This window comes from Cryptotermes secundus, unplaced genomic scaffold (assembly GCF_002891405.2).
Source record: "Cryptotermes secundus unplaced genomic scaffold, Csec_1.0 scaffold194, whole genome shotgun sequence".
NCBI classification, from domain to species: Eukaryota; Metazoa; Arthropoda; class Insecta; order Blattodea; family Kalotermitidae; genus Cryptotermes; species Cryptotermes secundus.
The window spans coordinates 1011084-1030174 of record NW_019738957.1 but is presented as its reverse complement, the minus strand read 5'-3'; the positions used below and the strand labels follow the sequence as shown (position 1 = coordinate 1030174).

Sequence of the window (19091 nt, the reverse complement as noted above, 5' to 3'; positions counted from 1 at the left end):
GGAAATTTGAAGTTTTGAGAAGGCGGCAAATCTTCTGCGCAATTCTAGCCTTGGCGTCCAGTGCAGCATTTCCCTTTCGAGTAGCAGGGCTACAGATCCGAACTTAGACATTATCAATCACTGGCCTGTCCTAAAGGCCCTTTGCTTCGTGGGGCTCAAAATCGCTACAAACTTCCACTTGACTGGAAATTCGCAATTTCCGAAGGCCTCCGAATTTTTAAACTGTGCCAATCAGGAAAAATTAAGGCGGAAACATTTGCAGTTAAGATGATTCCTGGAATTGTCTGGACGTCAGAGACTTTCGGCTCTGCAAAGGCTCTTCTTTCAACTCCCGGAGCTTAGAGACGCAACCCCGCACCGCTCGTGTTAAATTCTAAATTTTGAACCTTCATGAATTTTCGGCCCAACGGTACAAGTGCACGCACTTAGCTAGGTGGAAGTTCGGTAAAATAATGTTGATCTACAAATTATTAAGAAGAGTGTTATAGTACGAGTATTAAAGTGGAGCCAAGTTACTACAAATCACATTGAAGTAACCAGTGTATCATTAACTTCAGTGTTGCGTAATAAATAGTAACTCCGACTGTAAACGGTCGTTTTGGTCTGCCTGTGCGTGTCAGTAGAAAATAGTATGTTTCCTACCCTGTCACATCAACGCCCGTTAAGCCCAGAGATAGACCTCGAGTTCTACCTAGTCAAGACCAGAGCTAATCATCTCCGTGCTGATGCTCACCCGAACGCATTGCAGTAATTTGTAGGCACCGCCAGCTGGTGACTACTGCAGCCCAAATAAGTACTACTCCATAAAGGCTTATGGGGGAGTGGTTATATAGATCCATATTTTCTTGACCTCGACACTAGTTGGAGATGAGTGGTCAACTTCACGCTCCTGCCGCTTTACCCCAGGGGAAAGAGCTCCCGATACACATTTGATATGAGACGGGGTGGATCCCAGAGCAGGTCCGGACGAAGTGGAGAAAAATCTTGACCCTACAGGAACTCGAACTCGACGCTCTCGGTCGTCCAGTCCGTAGCCAGTCGCTATGCTGGCTCTGAATTAAAATCCGAAAATATATTGCTAAAATTATTAAACAAGCGAAATGTCTGTCATATTCAGAAGTGAAAGTACATTTTCCCTTCCAAGTTTTTCATAGTAACGAAAGGGAAGTAATCCTACAAGAGGGGTCAACTTGAACTTTATTTTATTGCTAGTGGGGTGAGACTAAGTCCCTTTTACTGCGGCCACTTCTGGCCTATTGTACCAGCCCCAGATGATAGGTGAGGGTGAATGTGGAGCAATTGGTGGAATGAAGATTGGCAGGGGGAATCGAAGTACTCGGAGAAAACCTGCCCCAGCGCCACCTTGTCCACCACAAATCCCCCTTGACCAGACCTGGGATCGAACCCGGGCCGCCGCGGTGGGAAGCCAGTGACTAACCGCTTGAGCTATGGCGCGACATTTGAACTTCATACATCCTCTGTTCACAGACCCTGCAGTGTGCATATTCAGTGCCACAGCAACACAGACCATTCCCTGCACACAGATTTGTGGTCACCTTATCGGTAGGAGAAGGATTCATCAGGGAATTTACAAGAATGTTACACTGTCCTCCGTTGCCAGAGGAGCTGTTTCTTCTACTATTAGCTCTTGTGGATTTAGTCCTTGTTGACAAAAGATAATTATGAATATATGAGAAGAAACTAAGCTGTTCCATTCCACGCACGAAATAATCTCGTTTAGGTGCACTGGTTATTCGTCTGGGCTTCTTGGGCCTTTACGAAGATCGGAGAAAGAAACATGTCACGCTGTCTCAACAGTTAAAGTAGCTGAATTATACTTTATCGTGGAAGTATAGTAGGCCTAACAATAAGTTTTGTAAACTATACTGGCAGCAGAATCTTCATACCTTGCCATGAAATCCACTAACAGAGAAAGGTTTATATATTTTCGTGTTTTTTAATGTATTAAGCCGTCATTCGTCTGCAGAGAGTACACGTATATCTAGACAGCTGATGACTGATGAAGAGGAAAACTGCGTGCTTCCACGTACTACATGCTCAATATTAATCCTGTGCTTAAGAACCACAGTACTAAGACACATGAGGGCGTGAAGGTGAACTTCCATGCATTAACAGCGTTACTATATTCAGATGATATCCATACCTCCTCGTAATGACCTCCACATACGTATTTTTTTTTTCATGGGGTGAGACTGGGTCCACTTTGTACTGCGGCCACTGTTTGGCCTGTTGCACCACCCCCAGATGGTAGATGGTGATGAGTGTGGAGAATTCGGTGAAATTCGAATTGACAAGGGATACCGAAGTACTCGGAGAGAACCTGCCCCAATACCACGTTGTAGAACAAAAATCCCACATAAGTTACCCGGGCTCGAAGACTGGCTTCCGCCGTGGGAAGCCGGCGACTAACCGCCTGGGATAGATCATGGCCTTCACATACGTACTTTATAGGATTTGGCTACTTTCAAATTTTTGCTACTGAAAATCATCTCTGGAATCCATTCGACGCTGTACATATTTACAGCTGACACTTCATTGTTTATAAGAATCAGCCTATATCCACTGCAGAGATACAGATTCAGTGGAGATTTTCCTCCACGCTGCAATTGTGGTGTTTCACATAAACGGTTATTTTACCCGACCGTTAAGCTCTATTTATCCAAGATCCACAGAGTGCAATACAATGGATAAAGAAGAACCCATAACAGTTCAAGTGTTATAAAGAGGCAAAGATCTCAGAAAAGTTGGTACAGTTATTTATTAAACATCATTAGAAAAATCATGTTTTCTTCTCCTACAACAAAATTAGATAGACTGTACTAACATGGGAAAGACAGAGCCAGAAGCCACTAGCAACAGACATCGAATGGAACTAGTATTTAGACCACGCTGCAGCGTTTTATTGGATCACTGATCAGGCAGGCAGGCAGGCATTCAAGCAGGCGGTGGGCACGCCAAGGTGAAGGACATGTTCATGGATCACCACTTTCACACCACCGCAAGGAAACGTGACTTCTGGCCTGTCTTTTCACGTTCAATATAAAGATACCGACAATATACTCCCGGCAGATCAGCTTTCCTTCGTCCTATCTTTCATTTTTGTCAATTCTTTCCCTCTTCCTTCGTTCTATTCATGTCTTCTTCATTCCTACTATTCTTTTTCTCATTTTTCGCCTGTCTTTCTTTAATTTTGTTTAGCTTACTCTCTCGATTCCTTCCTCTTTCTTTTTGTCTTTGTTTTATTACATTTTCCTTTTATAAATTCCTTCTTCTGCTTTTGGTTTACTACTTTCTTTCTTTCTTTCTTTCTTTCATTTTTTCTCTCTTTCTTTCTTTCTTGCTTTCTTGTATGCTTGCTCATTCTTCCTTTCCTTCTTTCCTACATTCTTCTTTTATTTCTTTATTTCTTACAGCTTACTTGCTTGTTTATTTATTTCCTTAGCCCTATTTATGTCTTTACCATTGCTTTCTTTTCTTGGCACTACAGCCCCAGTGGGCCTAGGCCGACCTCCATGAACTTCTCCGTTCACTTCGGTTTTTCTAGCTCTTACACATACGGTAGGACTCCTTGGGCGGGTGATCAGCTCGTCGCAAGGCCTCTACCTGTAGACAAACACAGATAAACGCACACAAACATCCATGCCCTGAGTGGGATTCGAACCCACGATCCCGGCTTCCGAGCGAGCGAAGGCAGTGCACGCCTTAGACCACTCGGCTACCGTGACCGGCCATTTACCATTTCTTACCCTTTTCTATTCCTTGTACTTATCTTAAAGTAAAAAATAAGAAGTAAAGCTATCCCTGTACCAGGCCGTGGAGGCCCATAGGGTTGTGAGACGTTGAGGATCCAACACTATCTAGACAGTCGGCTCAAAGATGGCGGTAAGGTTGTCAGCCTTACGAGCTTTACTCCCCAGGAAAATTATTTAATTAATTTCTGGTACTCATTTCTGTTAGAGGCTGAGTCAACCCCAGGGCCATAGTGCGGCTGGAAGGATTAGGTCAACTGAAAAAAAAAAATCAGTTACCTCATCGGGACTTGAATCCGCGATCTTCCAGCTTAATTTCTTAATTTCAGACCAGAACCAACCACTTTCTTCAGCCCTCCAAATACTGCATATAACACACAAGCACTATCAGTTTTCAAGAGTGAAGCAAATTAAGTTCCAGGGAGTCTACATTATTCAAGAAGGGACTGTAGCCTCAAGTGACCACAATAACGCCATTACTGGTTGTTCTGCTTACGTCTGAAAGGAGAACTTCTGAGTTCTGTTTGGGTTACTGTCTAGCAGTGTGCTCTTTCTCTGTTCAGATGAATATCAAATATTTCACTCAAGTGCACCTAGCTCCTAATATGGGACAATAATGCGATTTTCCTTTTAAATTTAACTACCTGTCTTGTACAGCACGAACAGTTCAACATTCCAACACGCTGAACAGGTTCGCTTTATTAAACAGAATTAACGCCGTCTGGTTCACTTCTCGAATGACGTGTTTGATTGATTAAATCATTGATTGACTGATTGATTTTTGTCACTCTTTAGTTTATTACGGTGTCGTTTATCTTCTAATTTCTTTCTAAATACTAAAGATTACAAATGTTTTTCTTCTGGCGCTACAGCCCCAATTTGGGCCTTGGCCTACCTCCATGAAACTCTCCGTTTCACTTAGGTTTACTAGATCTTACACATACGGTAGGACTCCTTGGGTTGGTGATCATCTCGTCGCAAGGTCCGTACTTGCACACAAACACAGAAAAACACACACAAACACTTAACATCCATGTCATGAGTGGGATTCAAACCCACGATCCCAAGTTCCGAGCGAGTGAAGACAGTGCACGCCTTAGACATAAATTGCCCTGTGGTTTGTAGATGTATTTTCGAAATTTGACTCTATCGTAAAGGAATGACATGAGCTGATATTTGAGGACCGGATATTAACAAGTGTATTTAGATGAGAGGAAGAACGTTACAGAAATCTGTAAACGCATTTCATAACGACTAGCTTCGTACTGCGGACTCTTTGCCAAACAACATTACAGTGATTAAATCAACGGGAACGTGAGGAAAGGAGCAAGTGTCACTCAGAGTACGCGGAATGCATACAAAATTTTGACCGGAATAATCACTGAAATTATATGACCCCTTGAGAAAATTGCTGGTAAATGTAAACGTAAAGTTATCCCAGTAACAGGCCGGGAAGGCCCATAGGGCTGTGAGACGTCGCGGCTCCCACATTTCCTCTACACAATCGGGCCACTGATGGCGGTAAATTTGACAGCCTTAAGCGCCCGCCTTCCTTTACCCCCAGAAAATTCCTGGTACTCGTTTCTGTAGGAGACTGAGCCGATCCCAGGGCCATAGTGCGGTTGGAAGGATTTTGTAAATTAAAAAGAAATCTATCTTATCTGGACTCAAACCCGCGACCTTCCGCCTTGTAGCATTGTGCCTCAACCAACTACGCTACCGCGTGATCCCAGTCAATGGAAAAGTGATGTTAAAATATTGTTGAATGAAGTAAGTTCCGAAATTGGCCGCGCCATAGCTCAAGCAGTTAGTGGCTGGCTTCCCACCGCGGCGGTCCGGGTTCAAAACGGGTCTGGTGAAGTGGGGTTTGTGATTGGCGCTGGGGTAGGTTTTCTCTGAGTACTTCGGTTTCCCCTGCTAATCTCCATTCCACCAAATTCTCCATCATCATAATCATCCGGGGCAGGTACAATAGGCCAATCAATGGCCGCCTTGACGAGTGGACCCAACTGGATTCCACCCTCACCTATGCGAATTAAGAAAAATAAGTTGCGAAATTACGAACTAAATTTAATTGACTAAGTATAGAGATCAATGGCGAGCTTATGTTACACCCTTTGGTTTCTCACAAGAAACTTCCTTGATTGGTTGTCTATATATCGTATTTTATAAGCCAATTTATTCACATAGATATGAAATATGGTTTGTCTCCCAAAAAGGAACAGGGAGATTGAGGGTGTTTAAGAACAAAGTTCTGGGAAGAAAATTTGAAAAAATATAAGCAAATAAACCAGGAAGTTGGATGTCGAGAATTTTTGGATTTGTATTCTCTATCTACTAAATTTTCAGTGATAAAACAACACTTCTGATATAATAATTCATGCTGCAAGATTTGAAGAAACAAATATACATACGACATTTTGTTCGATATCCTGAAGGCCGACAAAACTCTTTGAGATCTAGGCTAGTTTGGAGGATGCTATTAAAATGGGTCTTAGAGAAGTAGGCTCTAAAGATGCGATGAAATGAATTTTACTGGCTCAGGCTACGGTCAGTGGAGGAGGTTACAGCAAAGTGACGAATCACCACACTGTGAATGTCTTGAGGATCTAAATCACTGCATATTTTCGAGGAAGACATTGTGCTAAGTTTCGTTGTTATCTCCAGAGATTCTCTGCTGCCACGTGGAACTCGTGAATGGCTATGGATATGAACAGAGAGAAAGTGAGCGTAGACTTTTAAAGTGCTCTCTTGGCAGTTATACGTTCGAGGTCTACACAGGGGATCAAAAAGTGCATTAGACACGATATCCATTGCCCCGATAAAGATTAGAACCTGGCATCTCCCGAATACAAATCAGACTATACTACATGCTGCTGAACGAACCTGCTCACTCTGAAAGAGAGGGTGACCAGGGGAACATTTGAAAGTAAGGAAGCTTGAGCAAGGGCGGAACTGAGAACACTACGTTTCAGGGAAATGATATTGCAATGCTTTCGCCGCTTCTTTTTCTTTAAGGGAAACTGTAGGGAGAAAATCGATAGAGTGAAGAGATAGGTATAAATCAGTCGCTTACGTGACCGGTTACAGGTTGGACGACAGGGTCATGTTATCAGCATAATAAAATTTAATTTCTTCCCATTATATTCAGTTTGGCACTGGAGCCCACCTTCCGTGTCCATATTGACTCCTGAGCGCACCATCCACGTCCACACTGCCCTGGAGCCCTTCAACCACATCCGTACTGACACTAGCGCCCTCGATACACATCCCGTCAGACTCTGAGGACGACCATCCATACTCAGACTGATTCTGTGGTCCACCATCCGCATACAGACTGGCTCTCGGTCCCGACAAACACACCCAGAATTGCTTTGGAGTCCACCATCCTCAACCAGATTAGATCTGCAGCTCACCATGCACAACCAAACTGACTCTGGGGTTAATCATACATAGCCAGACTGGCTGTGGGGGCTCTGGCTCTGTGGGTCCATCACTCACAGACTGGCTATAGAGATCCACCATCCACAATCAGTCTACTTATGCGGGATCACTCTCTATACACTGGCTATAGGTGTCCAGCCTATGTACCCAAACTGCTCTGGGGCCCTACATTTACACGCAGACTGGCTCTAGGAACCGCAGGTTACTATCCACTTTGTACCAAGAGTCATTTCCTCTGGAATTAAAAGTTACGAGTGTAAAACTGGCCACTCACCTCCAATCAGAGCCGACGTTAAGAACGAGCGAAGCTCTTCCCCCTTAATTCCATGCTACATAGGCAAGGTTGCAACAATGTCTTTGCATTGCAGACAGACAATGACATTATGTGCTTCTTTCCAATTCTGTATAAAATGCACTTTTGGATGTAATGCAGAGGGCCATGTAACCAAAATAAAATTGTCATTGTCCTTAAGTACATCATGACGCCATTCAGAGAGCCTGGAAGAAACGGAGCGACTCTCTTCGTGCTTCAACCCATTTGTCCCCAGAAAATGAGTAGCTAGTACCCACTGAACTAGAGACTAATTGGGTCCCAGCCAAGGTCTGAACGTACTGATGAAAAGAAAAGCAATCACTTCTTGTAAGAGAAGTCGAACCCCGTAGTACAGCCACTGTCCAGTCACTTCAGGAGCTTATGTCCAAACTAGGAATCGAAACTCGATGATCCATGTCGCAGACAGAAACTTAAATGACACACCTAACTCAGACATTTGCAAAAGACTAAGAAAACAGATTTTGTAGATGCAGTCTGACTTAATCTGCTGTATTATTTCTCTCTATAGGCCTACATTGTTTCCGTTTGAATAATCACCGGAAGTAACTCAATGCAGCTGAGTCCTTTGTGAGAAGCCGCCATTTGTGTAGCTACTCAAGAAATTCCCAACATTTTATGGAATCCAAAAGTTCATTACCGCATACACAAGAGCTCTCCACTGGTCCCTATTCTGAGCCAATTCAATCCAGGCCATACAAAACCAGCCTATCCCTCTAAGATTCATTTTAAAATTATGCTCCCACCTACGACTAGGTCTTCCTAGTTTTTTGCTTCCTTCTGGTTTTCCCACCAAAATCCTATATGCACTCATCTTCTCTCCCATACGTACTTCATGCCTTGCCAATCTCATCCTCCTTAACTTGATGATTATAATTAAACTTGGCGAAGAGTACACGTTAAACATTCCCCTAAAACAGTGGAAAAATAAGAAAAAGATATGAATAATTTCCATTTTGGAACTAGCGTTCTCCGAAACACAAGAGCTGAACGCTTTATATAATTATTTACTCTCGTGGTTTTGAGTTCTAAATAAGCATGCAGCCTCCTTGGCCTCCTGCTCGTTTCTTCTTGTTTAATCTTTAGAAACCATCCGTCATTGCAATCCGGGGGATTCGGCGTTCACTGTTTGAACAGAGCATTTCAGTCCGTAAGTACACACATGCTTGGAGGAACCCGCATCTGCTACCTAACCTAGCCCAATGGAATCCAAAATCATCATCATCAACCTTTGCTCGCTCGCTTCTGTTTGCAATTCATAAATGACAAACCCAGCCTTGCCTTTCTTAGCTCATTGTATTAAGTTCTGTTTATACTGACGAATGTTTGTATTGAAGATGGAGGATTTAAATAACTAACTGCTGCTTTGTTTGCTTCAGGGATTACTGACCTCTTAAGGGACGAATCTCAAGAATTTCGGCTAGGAAATTTTCAATGCAGTGGCAGCTGATTTCACTGGTGCCGGTTGTTTACTTTGTCGAAGCTCTCTTGCGGGAAGTTACGAAACAGTCTGCGCTTCCAGTCCGTGTAACCTCGTACAGAGGAGGCCCGACCTAACAGAACCTAGAAGAAAATAATCCAATCAATCATCGACTCACTAATCACTCAAATTTCGTACCAATCTATCCATTAATATAATGACCAATCTTTCTGTCTGAAGAAAGCATTCTTCTGGGATGTGGCGCCGTTTCGGAGAAACGTCGGTTAAGACAACTTCTACACGGCGCCACATCCCAGAAGACTCTTCTTAGTTAACGCCGTGAAAACCTCAAATCTTACAAATCTTTCTGTCTGTTTGTCTATCTGTATTTCGACTGGTCCTCACATTACTTGAATGTGTCTCGAACAGCGACATGAAAAGTTTGCAGAATTACCAATTGAAAAAGAAAATAGCCTATTCGGAAATTCTGATAATTGGAACGTAATGAAGAATAATCTATCGCGTTGCGGTGCAGCCAATAGACAGATAACGGCTTAAATCGCTTATTTAACAATTTTGCTACCATAGGAATTTTGTAACGTAAAGGATAGATGGTTAATCAACATGGACTAATTAGTGGAATGAAAATTAGCAGGTGAAACGGAAGTACTCGGAGGAAAACTGTTCCCATATCACCTAGTCTACCAGAGATCCCTCACGATCTGAAAGGAGAGATGAAAATGACAGAGTACTTCTGAAATGTGAAATCAAATCTATCTCCCTGAAATATCTACCTCCATAGCAACCTCACTCACAAACAGCCACGTAGCTACGCGAACGCATGCAAGCACACACACATACACATACATACATACACAGTACATGGATACATGCATAGACACATGCACTCGAATCTATCATTGCATAATTCGTGTAGCTGTAATGTTATGGAATTCTGTTCGCGAGGTACACGAGTCTCGGACGGATTCTAGAAGATGTTTGGTAGCACCCACGAAAATGATGGGAGAGTACCTTTCCACAGAATACGACTGTCTCCTAGCCAGTCCGAACCTATTCTCATTTCATAGACCCCTCACTTTATTTTCCCGATGAGTTTATTGACTTTTTAATTTACTTAACCCTCCCAGCCGCGCTACGACCCTGGGGTCGGCTCAACCTCTAGCAGAAATAAGTACCAGGAATCTTCGTGAAGGTAAAGGGCGGCCGGCGGTTAAGGCTGATATCTTTACCGCCATCTGTGAGCTGACTGTCCAGAAAATGTGGGAGTCTCGACGTCTCACAACCCTATGGGCCTCCACAGTCTGTTACAGGGATAGCTTTACTTTTTTTATTTAATCTGTCAGCCTGTTTATACACAAACATCTGATATCCTGTAGCTTATAACTGCAAATAGGCACTACTACTTCCTCCACGCGTCTCATAATGCCCTATTCAGATTAGCATATAATTCTAACTAACCTTTGATATACTCAAGGTACGCGGGTTCAAACCCGGCGGAAGTCGTGGAATTTTTAAGGGAGGAAAATTTCAGGGAACAAGTCCTCCGGGTGGGACTTTAAGCCGTGGGTCCCTTGTCGTAGATTTACGGCACGTAAAAGATCCTCATGTCTATAGGAGACCTCTGAGCAAAATTAGGCAACAAGTCTCCCGCCCAAGTAGTTTCCAATGCCTCTGGTAGATGGGGGAAATATCAGGTACCGAAGGCCGACCTCGTTGGCTGCACGGGACTGATAGCACGCACCAGTACCGGTAGGGTATGGCGACAGTAGAAATTAAAAGGGGACGCACAATGGACCAATAACTGGTCTAAGTGCATGGGGAAGCCCACCCCCTCTAACAATAATAATAATAAAACCTTTGATATGAATTATTATCTTCCGGGATATGTTTCCAGTACATGTTCACGGACGATTCGGACGATCCTATTGCCTCCATATTCAGGGCTCAAATGTAATCCGAGCAGGTAAAGCAGCAAGCTGCAAGCTTACTCATAGACACTAAAGGTAGAGGCCATTTTTTTTTTTCCTCCGAAACGTTTGTGAACTTCGACCAGTCTGTATGCTGTCATATCCCAGAAGACAGAGACCTACTCTTCATAATCACCATGAGAACTTCAGGCTTGGCAGCTTTTGACTTCATACATCACTGAGATATAACATTCTGTTATTTACTGCAACGTTTCCTCAAATGCGCTTTGTCAGTAAGGAAGTGACTAGCGTTCGCGGGTGATGTCAAGTTCCGGCATGAATCTTCGCTTTCACGCTGCTTCTTCCCTTCGCTGCTGAGGCAACTTAATGCCTGTACCGACCTTGAAACAGCGCAGTCGGTATGGTCGGTATAGCGACTAGCTATGGGCTGGACGACCGAGGGATCGGAGTTCGAGTCCCGGTGTGGTGAAGAATTTTCTCTTCTCCACGTCCTCCAAATCGGCTCTGGCGTCCACCAAAATTCCTATCCAAAGGGTACGGGAGGGTCTTTCTCAGGGGGTAAAGCGGCCGGGGCGAGAAGATGACCACTCACATCCAATTAGTGCCGAGGTCAAGAAAATGTGGATCTATACATCCGCGCTCCATATGCCTTCATGGCGTAGTGCTTAATTAGGCAAGCAAAGGGAAAACTTTACCTTTATTTTATCGGCCTTGAAACCTTCTTTCCATTGTTACTGTTAGATTTTGGATTTCGTCTTCTTCTTGGTCTTCCTTGTCATTCCTTTCCTAAGTATGTTATTGGATTGGTTATTAAATGACGCTCTCAATATCGAGGTTTTATGACTGAAATATTAATAAATGTGGGCCAGCTGGTGGAATGAGAACTGGCAGGAGAAACCGATTTATCGGGATAAACCCACCCCAGCACTACTTTGTCTTCCATATACGTTTCACGACTTAACCTGGGATCGAACCCGGGCAGCTGTGTTTAGAAATCGGAGACTAGTTGCCAGAGTTGTCTTGAAGGTATATAAATTCTCTTATTCCTGGCAACCTGTCCTTACCAGTTCTGTTTACGTGATATTTCCATCCGTTCCTGTACTTAATAATCCTTCGAATATATCATCGGCCCTTGATTTTCGATCTTTTTTCCTCTAATCGTGTGTGTGCAGCAAATGGTTCCTGGTTTTCCAATTCCAGGAAATTAACAGTTGTATACTTCGACAGTCATTGGTTAATCTTCTTTAAGAATCAATGTGAACCGTGCACATGCAATTACAAAAGCAATACACAGATTGAAATTTCTCTTCTAGAACAAAAGAATATCGCATCATATTGTGTGGGAACCTGTGTGCGAACCAATACTTCAACCTAAGTAGATTCTGTCAGTATAGATAAGTGAATTATCAGGCCATCCCTTGGTTACGATTTCTACATATTATGTAACCCTATACAAATTACTGCCGATCACAGTGGCCGCACTATCTAAGGCTTGAACTGTCTTCACCCGCTCAAACACTGGGATCGTGGGTTCGAATCCCACTTGAGACATGGATATCTGTGTGCGTTTGTTCTGTGTTTGTGCTGTCAAGTCTGGAGATAGCTGCCTTGTGAAGGGTTGATCCCCCCTCCAAGGAATCCTACCAGCTGTGTAAGAGATAGAGAAACTAAAAAAGCTGCCGAGGTCCAACAAAGGGCTGTAGAACTATAGATACAGATAGATACAAATTACTACAAACATTTTGGTTTAACAAATTTTTCTGAATTTAAAATTTATCTTCGTATGAGGCAATTTCTTCCCTTTTTTAAACAAAAACGAAAAATATCTGTGCGATACACGCACTGGTCTCTTCTGAAAGCGCAAACTGCCCTAGAATGCTTCTTACTTAAAAGGCTTTTGTAGATGGTTACCCTATTCCTTTTTTCCCGTCCTGACAGCTGTGAAGAGAGTAAATGGGGTTAAGTCCACTATTCTATACTTTCTTGTCACATTAAGAAGAAGGATTTGAATCTGTAGTGAGGGGTTCCAAAGAAACACTTGATATACGGACCACGTACAGACTTATGCATTTACAAGAACAACAAAAACTAGGGGAATGGTGGGTAGCGTGATACTCCAACTGAAGAGGTAAATTCATCTGTGAGCTTGATGAATTAAGCACCACGTCATGAAGGCTTATGAGGGAGTAGAGATATAGCTCCATTTTTAACTTCAGAACTAGGTGTGTGGTCAGCGTCAAGCTCTTCTTGCTTTATCCTGGGGAAAACAGCCGCCGGTACTCTTTGTACAGGAGACTGGGTGGACCTCAGAGCAGGTATAAATATTGTGGAAAAGAGAAAAATATTTTTCTCCATACTGACTGAGCTGTATTATGTACTAGATCTACAAACACGATTCTTGGACAGGTTGCCCCATTTCTTACAACGAATTTATTAAAGAAGTTTCTGTCTCCTGATTCCTTGCACTTTCACCAATTTTCTGTGTGTATTTAAACGCTCTGTATCAAATTATTTTGTCTTCAGTGTATACTGGAAGTTGTTAGGCAAAACTTTCCAATGGTGAAGACGGCAGAGTTACGAGTTTAGTAACTGGTATGCCTTTACATATTTCCCCCCAAATGCCGTACAATATCCATCTCAGCTTCCTATTCCTATATGCTGTTTTTTTTTTGTAGAAGACTTATTCTTAATCTTAATAATTTATACTTCTAAAACTTCATGCTTAGGCACAATGTTTACATGACATACCAATTACCAGTCAGGATCTTTACCGCTGGTAAATGTGTTATGTAACTTCTTCCGGGAACTTCTGATATACTTAGCAATAGGCTCGGCCTTGGCCGGAAACTGCGTTACGACATTTTATTTATCCGTCACGTTTTCGTATTCTAGATGGTAGCAGGATTCTTTGAAGCAACTGAAGCTTCCGTGTTTGAAACCTACTTTCAGTTTTCTTTCAGAACACACATATGCCTCCACATATACATATACAGAATGTCCCAGGAGTTTGGTGCCATAATTCAGGAGCGTCCTGAGGGTTTCCTATAGAATAATTTTGAAATAGGAACCCATGTCCGCAAACGTAAAATAGCAGCGCTAGGGCGGCATTTAAAATCATTTCGTTTAAACTTGGCGCCTCAATGTCGAACTGCATGCATAGAGGAACAGCCATCCACCAGCACTCGTGCCATTGCCAAGATTGTGGGGACATCAAAATCAAGTGTTTGGAGGATCCTGCACGACCAACAGCTTTATCCGTATCATCCAACGCGAGTACACCACGTAGGTCCAGCTGACTTCGTACCACGAGTTCGATTTTGTCAGTGGATACTGAACCAGTGTTTACATCAGCCCAACTTCCTGAATCGCGTGTTATTCACAGACGAAGCGCAGTTTACAAGGGATGGCTGGTTCAACTGTCGAAACATCCACGTTTGGGCTGACGAAAACCCCAACATTTCTGTAGTTGGTTACCACCAGGCGCAATTTTCTGTCAATGTCTGGGCGGGCATCATTGGCTATCACTTGACTGGACCTTTCCTCCTACCACCGCGACTCAATGGGCCCTTTAACAAGGTGTTCCTGGAACGTATCCTTCCGACTTTGCTAGCAGACGTGCCTCTGATTATGCGGAGGCAAATGTGGATACAACATGACCGAGCGCCGGCACACTTCAGCATTGTATCACGAGACTACCTGGATGCTGCTTTTCATGGTCGTTGGATAGGAAGAGGAGGCCCAGTTCCTTGGCCACCCCGATCCCCAGACTTGACACCTCTGGACTATTTCGTCTGGGGCCATGTGAAAAGCCTGATCTACGACACGCCTGTGGATAATGAATTCGAGCTGTTGGCCAGAATACTTGTTGCATGTGACGTGATCCGTGAGACACCTGGAATATTTGAAAGGGTGCGCCAAAGTTTCTTGCGTCGATGTAACGCATGCATTGAAAATAGAGGGCGCCAATTCCAACATCTACTCTAGCAGGTGAGTCTTAGGAGTCCGGAGGTGGTAATATGCTTGTGCATGCTCTTCGACATTGAGGCGCCAAGTTTAAACAAAATGATATTAGATGCCCCCCTAGCGCTGCTATTTTACGTTTGCGGACATGGGTTCCTACTTCCGATAGGGAACCCTCAATACGCTCCTGAAGTATGGCACCAAACACCTGGGACATCCTGTATAGCTCACAGAACGTGAGCGTAATGCTGCAGCCATTCTTCAGCTGCTATGTTACTGGCTTTTCCAGGGCCCAATAAGAATGATATAAACTATATATCAAAAGGGGTGCCTATGGAGACCAGCTACTACTTCTCTATATAAATTGAGTTGCTTTATTTCATAAGAGACATCTGCTGACAGCCCATATCTCAACACGAGCACAGGCTCGGAGATGAATGACTCGCTGAGACTGCAAGAGGAACTCACACTGCAGAAACAACTGTAGTCACTACGAGTGCTCGTGATATCGACGCATGTTACACCCTCATTTTGTCTGTTCCTTTATCTTCATATTACAGGTAGGTACTAAATACTACATCGTATCTCAGGTAAAGCAACGGGTTACGGACTTAACGACCAAGGGGTCGGAGTTCGAGTCTAGGTAGGGTCAAGAATTTTCTCCACGTCGTCCTAACCAGCTCTTGAGTCCACCCAACCTCCTATCCAATGGATGCCGGGAGCGCTTTCCCTGAGGGTAAAGCTGCCGGAGCGTGAAACTGACCAATCACCTCCAGCTAGTACCGATGTAAAGAAAATATGGCTCTATACATCCACTCCCCCATACGCCTTCATGGCGTAATGCTTAATTAGTTAAGTAGAGGGAGAGCTTTAACCTACTTGTTACAAGAGTTAGGGCGTATGTTTTAAATAGTAAATAAATCAGATCTACACAATGCAACAGGGTGCTGAAGTATAACATTTTAGATACGTTATTTTGCCTTTCCAAAGGCTATTTGAACAGTTCTCCATAGATGGCTTCATAATGTAATATCTTGCCATGAATTAATGTATGTTTAGCCTATATTCGTTCTTTTAAATACAGTGGATATCTCGGTTCATTTCCCCCTACATAGAGCTGCACTATTAGACATACATAAAGTAGTAATTTGGTTTATTATTAAAACTGCAGAGGAGAAGAGAAATCATGATATTACGTTTATATAAAAATGAAAGCAATAGGCTTACACAGCAAAATTAAATACACTTCTATGTATATTTTACAGGTGGTGACGTGTTTCCTATTTCTCTGTTACTCAGTGCTGAAAATATGTCGCTTAAAATTACGTCATAATCTCAAAGCCTTAGCTCTAAGTTCCATAACTTCTTAGGTTATTTAACGATGCTGTATCAATCGAGCACTAGGCCGGTAATATGTGATGACATGAGAAATATAATGTTGAAAAATGAAGGGTTAAGGATATGGAAGGAGACGGCCGTGTACCATTTGAAATTATTACCCTGATACTAGTTTACTGGAACTGAGGTAAAGTACAAAAAACTCGGTCAGGTTATACGATAATTCAACACATATTCGAATAGAGTATTTTCTCAACATAAGTTGGTTTAAGAACTTAAAATCTGAATTGAACACAACGTACAGACAGACTGGAAAAAGTGATTCCTGTACTATAATTCACACGCTTCCGGAATGACTTTAGGTAGGAATGTCAGACCTGATTAGAAGAAAAGACCAATTCTACTTCTGAAACTCGGAGCCGCTTGAAACAAGAATAATATTTGTAAGATTTGAGGCTTTCACGGAGGTGACTATGAAGAAAGCAGTCTTCTGGGATTTGGCACCGTGTAGACTGCTTTTACCGGTTCTCACGATCTCTTCGCTTGCGGATTTCTTATATTTTCCTTCTACCCTGAAGATGGAGGCGATACGTTCCACCGAAACTTCGGTTAACACCACATATACTCTGTGCCAAATCCCAGAAGACTGCTTTCTTCAAGAATAATATTTGCTTACCTGAAATCATGCAGGGTCTGCTTCAAAGCAAGTTCTATATTCTTATGAGTACAAGCACCGAGAGATGCGTTCGCTTACGACGGAGGCCAGTGACACAGGCAGCAATAAAGAGACGGTATAGCTCAGTCGGTGAATTGATTGGTTAATGGAAAAGACGAGTGGGGCAGAGATGTTACCCTTCAAAGCTCTGTTCACAGACCGAGCAGATTTGTGTAGAGGTACGGTTTGGACTGGTTTTCAGTACTCATCGTTCAAATCTCGACTGGATTACTGATTAACTAGACCGAAGGCTATTTTTGTTTCCCTCTGCCTTTTGATAGGGACACTATGCTACAAGCCGGAAGGTAGCGGGTTCAAGTCCCGATGAGGTAATTAGATTTTCTTTAGTTGACCTAATCCTCCCGGCCGCACTATGGCCCTGGGGTCGACACAGCCTATAACAGAAATGAGTACCAGGAATATTCTTTGAATGTTCTTCGGGGTAAATGGCGGCCGGCAAGTACGGATGACAACCTTGCCGCCATCTATGAGCCGATTGTCTAGAACATATGGACGAATAAGATGTAAATTAGTGAAATTGCCCCAGTTCGAATTTCAGAAAAATCTATGGAAGGGCTTATGGGTTGCTTGACAATTTTTGATTACCGCCCGATGCAATCTGGGCTTTATTATGGGTCAATATGGCCGAAAATAAGAGTTTTTCAATATTTTTTGGAGTAATTCTCCCATGCAGAATTTCAATAATATCTGTGGAATTGTTTGAAGGATATATGGAGAAATCAATTTAAGGTCTTATATAAACCAGGACTTCTAATGGATAAATACAGCTGAAAATCGAAATATCTGTGAATATATAATGAAAATTCGCCATGTTGAACCTTAACAAAAGCGTCCTACTACTTTAGTCAGAGATCCCAGGCGTTCAGGTGAATAAACGTGAACTTGACCATTCTTTCTCTTTTTGTAAATAAGGTTTATTAATCCGCTATTAAGAAATTAGGATCATTTAAAATATTACAGTAAGCACATCGCCAAGAAATGCTACACAAAACAGTCGACGCAAATTATTAATCGACTTACGGAAATTCTTAACCTGATTTTGTAAGGAAATGTCTAGTCTAGTCTAGTCTATGTGTCTTTGCGTTGCGCCAGAAAGATGTAAACCTAGAGCAGGTATGGAGTTTATCCTTCATGGGAACTTGACAGAGTGCGAAGTTTTCGCATAATTAGGTCTCTTAAAATATGTTTTATAGACTCTATGTATTATTCTCCTAGCTAAGCTGTTGTGGCTCACCGCACTGCTGTTCGTGGCTTACGAAACGTTTAAAGTAAACTTCACGTAGCTCCTCAAAGCAGCACGTTCCTGGTAGACTTCGAATTAAAATGAACAGGGCAGGAGCTTCCAGCAGACAGCTATTTCAAGGAAAGATCCATTAAAATGCCGGTTACTCCCTGAGCGAGCTCACCTACCCCAAATAATTGTTCCATTTCCGTCCTTAACTTCTTTTTAAATCTAATTTACCTTAGACTGTAAACGCCTTTTCCTGGTTAATGAAATGTTGAAATCTCTTGCACTCTAATCAAAATGTCATACACGGTATTTTAATATTCTCTTTTTCAAGGCCGAGAAATTAGGGTTTTAGAAACGGAAATTCATTATTCTGTTCCCACAGGTGAAAGGGTTTCGGTATGTTTAGGGTCTGCTGAATTGGTCCTATCACATTTCTATATTACTGAAGCCCTGGAACGCCCTGAACACAATTTCAGTTCTCCTGGCATAAAATGTAGATACATTGTAATATAATATAACAAATACTCGGAGATAGGAAACAAATAATAAGCAGAAAACGACGCCCGTATGTAATTAACTCTGTAGTGTAGGGCCTTCTTCATAATTGGATAATTAGTTAATTAAGCTCATATAGAACCTGAAGGTTTTTGTGTTCAAAAATGGTCACTATTGTAACTAATTCTGAGTCATTTCACTTCAGTCTATTCCTTCTAATAACATCCAATCTAATAACACCTTCCCACCAACTACTGTCTCTCCTAACTTCTCTTCCCTTCATGTTTCCATATCAAAATTGTGCATGGATTTCTCACCTCGGCCGTGTGTGGTACATGTACCTCCCGTCATATTCCCTATAATATGAGAAAAATATCATTAGGTAGAGGATACAAATTATGAAAAAACTGAAATTAT

At 42.5% G+C, this 19091-nt stretch overlaps 1 long non-coding RNA gene across 2 annotated transcripts in view; it reads right to left on the bottom strand.

The window, feature by feature from the left end:
* LOC117282855 overlaps positions 1–16973 on the bottom strand; it is a 78464-nt gene extending 61491 nt beyond the window's left edge. For both annotated transcript variants that reach the window (XR_004513768.1, XR_004513769.1), the window contains exons 1-2: positions 16889–16973; positions 8936–9108 (exon numbers count right to left, since the gene is read on the bottom strand). This is a non-coding gene — a long non-coding RNA (uncharacterized LOC117282855). The remainder of the gene's footprint in view (positions 1–8935; positions 9109–16888) is intronic.
* Positions 16974–19091: the final 2118 nt, after the last annotated feature.